Source organism: Corvus brachyrhynchos, unplaced genomic scaffold, assembly GCF_000691975.1.
Source record: "Corvus brachyrhynchos isolate BGI_N302 unplaced genomic scaffold, ASM69197v1 scaffold14, whole genome shotgun sequence".
In the NCBI taxonomy this organism is placed as follows: Eukaryota; Metazoa; Chordata; class Aves; order Passeriformes; family Corvidae; genus Corvus; species Corvus brachyrhynchos.
The window spans coordinates 13,002,248-13,010,239 of NW_008239110.1; positions in this window are offsets into that span (position 1 = coordinate 13,002,248).

The following is a 7,992-nucleotide window of genomic DNA, read 5'->3' on the forward strand; positions in this document are numbered from 1 at the left end:
TATAGAGTAAGCTAGGACATGCATCGTTTCATCAGTCACTCTCCCCTCTTTGTCATGGTGGGGCTGACAATACCAGCAGTCATGGAAAGTTCTTGACTAAATGGGGAGAAGAAGGAAGTTCGTGACAATTGCTTTTCTTCCTGGCCCCCCGTCTGTTGATGGCAGCAACATTCTCTGTGCTGCTGAAGCTGTCCCTTACATTTGAGAGCGTTAGGAAAAATATTGTCATCATGAGGAAATGTATTAAGATAAGGCACACAGTGAACACCTTCCAAGTGGTATTAATCTTTTTTTTTTTTAAAAATACCACTGAAATTTTTGCACATATCATAGTGGATCAAATTTCTTGCAGCATTCTTTCCTTCCTTTCCTTAAATGCTAGAGTGAATTCCCCCTAATTCTCCTCAGTCTTCATACACTACTCCCTGACAGTGCAAGCTACAAATTATGAGGTACTTTGTCTCGGTTTGCCAAGGTGCAAATGGCCATATGGTGAGACCTTATTGGATGTCAAGTGCTCTGGGTTCTTTGGGAAGAGAGTTACTGTTTGGAGAACAGAGTGCTAAAGATTTTGAAATTAACCTTGAAGCAGCTGTGAATGATATAGCGGCACATTTTATATATTTTGGTCTCCAGAAATTTTTGGATATTTTTTTAAACTTCCTTACAAAAGGCCAGGCATTCTCTGATACTGATGATCACTGCTGGAGCAAGACTCAAATATTTTTCCTCGCATGACAAACACGAATGCATTCCCAAAAGGTAAACTTTCTTTGCACTTAAATGGTTGTGTTTATCTTGCATGCTCAGTAGGTTGATTCCACTCTGGGTTTTGCAGTACATGTGTCAGAGACTGAAATATTATATTTTATGACTTAAACATTTTCTTAAAGGACTTTTAAAACTGTGTTCCAAAAGCTGCAGAGAAGACTACTACACCCTGAATGGGGCCCTGACTGAGGCCTTACACTGCTTGCTGATGAAGATAAGATAAAGTAACAACTCAGGGCTGGGGACATTCACTGAGCACAGGCTTAACACCTCCAGGATGAGGACCACAGCCCCAGGGCTATCAGCTGCCAGGCTCGCACAGACCCTCACACCAAGGGGTGGAGGGAGGAAAGGCTCTGGGTATCTTGGAAAAGCCTCTGGTCAGAGGTGCAGTGACTGCCCATCCTCCACTGTGCAGAGCCCAGCTGAGGGGTCCTCACCAGAGGGGAGGAAGCTTATTCACAGGAGAAGGGGGTGACATGGCCCATCACAAGGGCCCCCAAAGGGGTCCCCAGACCCTGCCCCAGAGCACCAGAGATGATGCAACAGACCCTCAGTGTTGCAAGGGACAGTGTGTCAAGCTGGCCCCTGCTAGGGAGGCACCCACCTGGCCCAAAGTGTATATTAATCCACGGAATTCTGCACTCTTTGGCATGTGGCAGCGTGTGGTGTGGCGGCGTGTGGTGGCATGTGGCAGCATGTAGCGGCGTGGCCACGGCAGTGGGGGACCCTCACCACCAGCAGAGCAGATGGAGGGGAGCAACGAGATGTCATTGGGACCCTCAGATGGGTGATATGCTTCCACCTAACCCCTGTCACCTCTCCCTGTTCCCCCACCCCCCACGCACACTTCTTTTTTCTATTTCTTTCTCTCTTTCTTCTTCCCTTCTCTTTGCCTCTCTACTATTAAATAGAATACATCAATATTTTGGAAATAACATCTAACCTCGTTTGGTTTTAATCTCGTTTCTGGGGATATTTTGAACCTTCTAAGTTCTTTCCAGTTTATGCACAGAGACTTAGCTTGCTTTGTTTTTCTGGGTTTAAACCAGATCGTAACAACGTGTTAGGGCAATCACTCTATTTGGTTTTATACTTTTTCCCATACATTCTTTCACTGCCAAAAGGTGGGAGGTTGTAAATTAGCATACAATAATTATTATACTGCAAAATCCTAGCAGAGATAAAGCATCTGACATTTACACCAAGTCAACTCTGTAAAATCACAGCTTATGTTTGACTGAGTCAGGTTCCATGGCAGCAAAATTACAAACGTGTACAACCACTAGGGTGTTAGAAGGAGGAGCTTACACTCATTTACAAAAACCATGGTGTGGTGATTAAATCTCAGCCTTTGAACACATGAAGAATTCCATGGATGAAGGTCCTCACCTTTCCCATCTTTCCTAGCTGCCCTGTCAGAAGCACATTTTGTAGCTTTCTCTCTCCCAACCCACTCTTCCAACACAGGGGGACTTTCTGTCATACTTAAGCACAATCATTAGTAGCTTTAGGGAATGCTGAAGGAGACAGATAGCTGTTTTGGATAAGGTTAAATTAAATATTTAGGTTTACCCACATTGAAATAGATGCAATTTCTGGGATATTGCAAATGAAATCCCTAATTTATGTATATTTAACATGGATGGAGTAGCTGATGGTCCTTTCCCATTATGTAGGCTCTACCTTTTATAATCCATTAATTTTACCAGGGGAATGTTCTTTTCATCCTGCTTTTGAGCAAAGGTTTCATATCAGAGACCCCTCTCAAAAGATCCTTATTCCACTTAAAAGTGACTTTAAATAAAGCAGAATACAGTTGCCATTGCTCTGTGAGGAAGTACTCTGTCACACTCTGTGTGACACCGTCAGGATCTGTGATTGTCACAGGCTGCGGGGGCTCTGCTGCAAGGTGTCTCCTGCGAGGCAGCCTCCAAGCAGCCCCCAGCAGCATTGCATCCTTAATGCCACGTCAGACAAGTGCCTGCTGGACCTGCCTCAGACTTCGCACATACATAGGCTCAGGGAAGTCCAGGAATGCTTTACGGCTTTACCACTCAGGATATAAGCCAAGGACAAGCAGAGTTTCTGTAAGAGGAAAATGTAGCCCCTCACATGCTGAGGAAAGGGAAAAAAAAAAAAGGAAAAAGAGACGTTTTTGATAGGATGGAGAAGATGCCTTCAGAGGAAAGAAGTTAAGCTTCAGAGTGTAGCTGCCTGGAGAGCGCAAGTGGAGCCATGCCTCGGCAGGCTGCAGCACACATTCCCCCAGGGAAGCAGCATATGCCAGTAAGAGCTGGGCTTCCCCATACACAGTCTCTCCTAATTGTGCTGCTGGATCTTTTTTGGACTTCTCTGGAGTGATGCTACCCCCACACATTCCTCCTCTGCAACTTTCTCTGTAGTCTCCACCGTCAACCTCTATCCCTTATAAGCTTAACCTGCACATGATACTGTGGCCTGAGGTGAAATGATATATGTGTTGTTCACATATAAAGTCCTGATTTATTTACTTTTGAGTACGTGGGGGAAATAGAGGTATTTGAGGGAACCTAAAAAGTTCAAGAAAGCACTTGATTAATATGCTGCTGGACAGGATAAAATTAATATTGCCAATGAAAACACAATCAGGCCAAGTGCAAATGAATGCTTAGATTGGGCTGGGAGGGACTGCATGGGCAAAGAAAGGCTTTTGAATTAACGCAGAGGATCAGGAAAAAATATAGGAATGACTGGAAGAAGAGCGACAGGAAAGAAGGATTGTGTTGGCCTACATGTCAATGAATTGGCCATTGACAGCACATAAATGTTAAGGAGCAGCTTTCAGTCTCTGACTATTTGTAGCCTGATTCCTAAACCAAAGAAGAAATCCAGAGCAGTACTGGATACCAGACTATACCTCTGAGCCATCAGAGCCTTTCACTTGCGCTAAGGAAAATAGATTATTGATGCTGGCAGGAACACGTGCTCTAAAAACAGACAAGATTGCAGCCTAATCCAAATCCAAACAGAAGCAAGTTGTCTAAAGCCAAATTCCTTTTACAGTCCCTTAATTTCACTACAAAATTGCTTTCCTTTAAGTTTTAAATTATGTAGTATCCAAGCCAATCTAGCTAACCCTTGATACAAGAGCAGTCTGTCTGTGCAGGAGTGGACCCCTTAAAAACTCAAAAGCCTAATGGCTTATGGGACTCAGTAAAATCTTGGCCCCACTGAAGGCAGTAGGAGGCTTGCCAAGGACTTCAGCGCAGCCAGTATTTTACCTCAGTTCTTTACAAGCAGCGGTGTTGCTCATTTAGAAGCACGAAAACACCACCGTGAATTTCCTGAGGTCCAATCACCAGCTTTTGCTGGTGCTTCCGTCGCCATCACATGCCTTCACTTTCAAACCCGAAGGGAAGAGGTTGAGAAGTGCAGCCATATTCTCCCACTAACAGCCAGTTCCTTTTATGTGATCTATATGTGATGTTTAATTCCAGGGAAAAGAGGAAGAAACCCTAAACTTGTGCGTTTTTATTTTCCCCCTTCCTCTCATTCTCCTGAAAAAATACCACCCCTGGAGGGTGGGATAAAGACACCTTGCTAGAAATGAGGGGACTCAGGGCTGCTGGCCCAGCCGGGAATACATGTGACATTACGTGTCCGGAGAGCCGGGTGGGAAGCACACCAACCTCGGGCTGCTCGTGGGGCCCCCACCCAGCAGATGACCAGGCGCTGACATGGCCCCATTGGCCGGACATGCCGCCAGGATGGGACAGTAATTGAAAACAGTGGGACTGCTGCCTGCAGTCTCCAGTGTGAGTGCTCAGGAGTGTGTGATCACGATCAATAATGCTCCAAGGGAATCTTTTAAAGTCTTCCCAGCCACATCACTCCAGTAAAGGATTTGTCAGCTTTTCCATAAACCCCAGTTTTGAAAAGTTTATAGCGCAGCTTGTTTTCATTACCTTGAGGTGAAAGTTGCCATATAAAATGTCAGACCAGAAACACTTTTTTTCCCTTGCTAATACAAAATACCATTTAAAACAAATTTTTGTCTCCAGATTTAGAGTCCTGGTAAGAACTATGTTATTCCCTGAGTGCTTTGAGTGTGCTGCTCAGAACTTCTGTGTGAAAATCTATTGAATTCAAGAATCAACAAACAAATGGCAAGCTCTTCTGCTGGGTTTTTGAACCACTGACTAATATGTCCAGAACCGCTGAGTTATTTTGCTCACTCCCAAGAAATGCTGTAAGTCTGCGTCCGGGACTTCTGTGGAAGAACAGACAATATGTTTCTGTCTCTTCCCTTTCCAGCAGCTGGAATTATGGTTTTGCACCACTTTGGTTTTTTTAAGGAGTAAAATTTCAGCTCATACAAAGTTGCTGTAGCTCCATTCTTTACAATCTACTTTGCATCTTCTCTCTGTTAAACAGTTTCTATGCAGCAACCTAGAAATAATTGAACTGCCAGTAACAGATGGGACTTTTCCTGTTACAGGCATGAGTCACGTTCCAGCTACCTGTACTTACAGAACACGGTGGGACAAGAATCAAAACCCAGCTGACGTCAGATGCCTGTGCCTCACACAGACGGGCAGAACATTTCTCATCACCTGAGAAATAATATCTGACCTCTTCCTTCCCAACAGTTTCCCTCACTGCTGAACTAGACCCTTGCCCCTCACAGTGCAGTGGGATCTCATCTCTGCTGCTTTCTGACCTTACCACAAGGAACAGACTAAAGTTGCTGCCTCTCCTGTGTGGGAAAGAGATGTGAGAGCAGCTGTTTCTCAGCCTGCAAGCCTAGTGCTTCTGTTTTAGAGCAATAGATGCCAGCAACCAAAACGACAGCTAAAAAAACCACAAAGGAATTTTGTACCTGTGCATACCACCTTCACTTATCTATGGTTGGAATGATTAAGACTTCTTTAATTTCACAAAGTCAGTTTCACACAATGTTCTTACAAAACAGGATACAGAATGTTGCAGTCTGGTATCTTTGAGGACTGACCCAGGAGAACAAGAACTGCTGTCATGCAGATGAGTTCATCCATGGAAACCAAATGGATTTATATTTGCTAGATCTCCAGTCTCTGAAAAGTCTGCTTTATCCAAATGTCATATGACCATCTTACTCCTGGTGGAACTGACATATTCTGGATGGTTTCTTGATGAGAAGGTACATTTCACCTAGTTTTTGGCATGGTCTATACCTGGGATAATTTCTTTTTACCAATGGATTTTTGCTGGTGAAAGAAAGTTTGGAAAAGTCAAAGAAGAGAAAAAGATTTTTTTTTTTTCTAAGATGTGCTTAGAAAAAAGTATCTATGTGGATATTGAACTGATTAGTTGTGGGGGTGTTTTTTTGATGAAATGAAATAACACAAAATATTTAGGAAAGGACAACAGATGGAAAGAGTCTTCAACTAAATTTAAAATGTATTAATATTGCCATTACAGGAAGCTGAAAGTGTATTGCCAACTATGGAATACCAAGTATAAATACAGCACTTTTGAGTCTTGTTTCTTAAGGAAATGAGGCTTAAGTGATTGTGTGATTGCCTAGTTATAAATCACATGCCTTTATCCTTCTTCAATCCTTTTTTATTCTCTAGACTGACTCAGGAGGTCAATAGAGGTTTTAAGGTGAAAACATTTCAGTGAGGGTCCTAAAAGCTTGAAGCCCATCAGGACAACTAAAACCAAACAAAAACAAAACAAAAGCCAGCCCCCAAAACTATTAGCATTTCCACTGAGGTAAATGATACTGTAAAAACTCAGCTGCTTTTGAGCACCAGAAAATCCACAGATGGTAATAGACAGTCAGAACACTTCAACAGCTGGAAAGGTTTTACTTGAAGCTGTTACCTTACTAGACACCAGAAAACCTATTGCTAACTAAAACACACAGACTTCCAGACCAGATGCATTGACAGGGAAAGGTGAAAAGCGTGTACTCTGACTCCAAAATTTCCTACAAGTTTTCAGTGTTATATATCTTGTAATCTTCACAGGATGCTGGCAAATAGACAACATTGACAGAAAGCTGGGTCCAAGCTAGCTGAAAGATATATAGACCCTTATTGAAAGGATTACCTTGGCATTAATTTCATGCTGTAGCAAATAGACCATATTCCCTTTTCATTTCTTTTAAATTGAGGCCATTTGGAAAGCTATATATTCTTTGTAGGAAGTAGACTTTCCTCTAGTATTATCCTATTCAAAGGCTGCATTTCTCAAGGCTTTCCTCTAAGTACATCTAGAGAAAAGTAAGTCACCTGTTAAAATGACACAAGCCATTTGCGAATGCCTTCCCTAACCCTGGAGCCACAGGCAGAATGAGAATACATCTTAAGCAACCTTCCAAAAGAGGCAAGAAGACAAGCTTCTGTTTGTTTCATATATTTCCAAGATACCACAGGATCATGCAGCACAAGACAACAGTAAACAATTTCCAAATTTCTTCATTGTGGTAGAACACTTTCCAGTTGTCCTACTGTTCTGTTTCCATTAACAGCATTATGTCCATCGGTATGTTTCTATTGCCATCAGTCTCCTACATGAGACACAGAGTGAGCTGAAGATTGAGCCTTCTGTTTTGTTTTCTGCTGTAATGGGATCTGTGATGCTGCGGGATTCCCAGACTGCTTGAGGTGGGAGGAAGGGCACAGTCCACACAGCGTCTTGCAGGGCCAGTGCCTCTGTACATGGCCCAGGCCTATCAGCCACCCTGATGCTCTGCCAGGGAGCTGAGAAGCAGCAAAAGAAAGCCAGTTTTGCTGAATGAAAGAGGGAAGCTCATGTAGTCCAAATGAACAGCAATTTAGACTTTTTATGTACCTAACCTCTGCCTTCTTTGTGTTGTCAAGAATAGCAAACAAGTGCTAATGGTGAGCAAATCCATCTGGTGTCAGTTCCATCCCCCTCAAACACAGATCCTCGGATTAACATAGACCAGTGCCAAGTGCTTTGACTGGCATAGATATTCAGATTTATTTTTTCTGTTGATAAATAGCCAGAGCAATGTTCCTGTCCTTGTGAGGCTGATGGAAATCCCTCTGAAAACACTTGTCTCAGTATTTCCACTGAAAATACCACAAGATTCCTGCCCAGCCTGAAAAATAGAAGTGTGTCTTAGGTTTATCTCCTTGCAGTTTTTTTAGAGATTTTTATGGGCAATAAAAAATTCCTGCTGCTACTGCTGCTAATGAAACTATGAAGAAACCTTCATGGTATTCA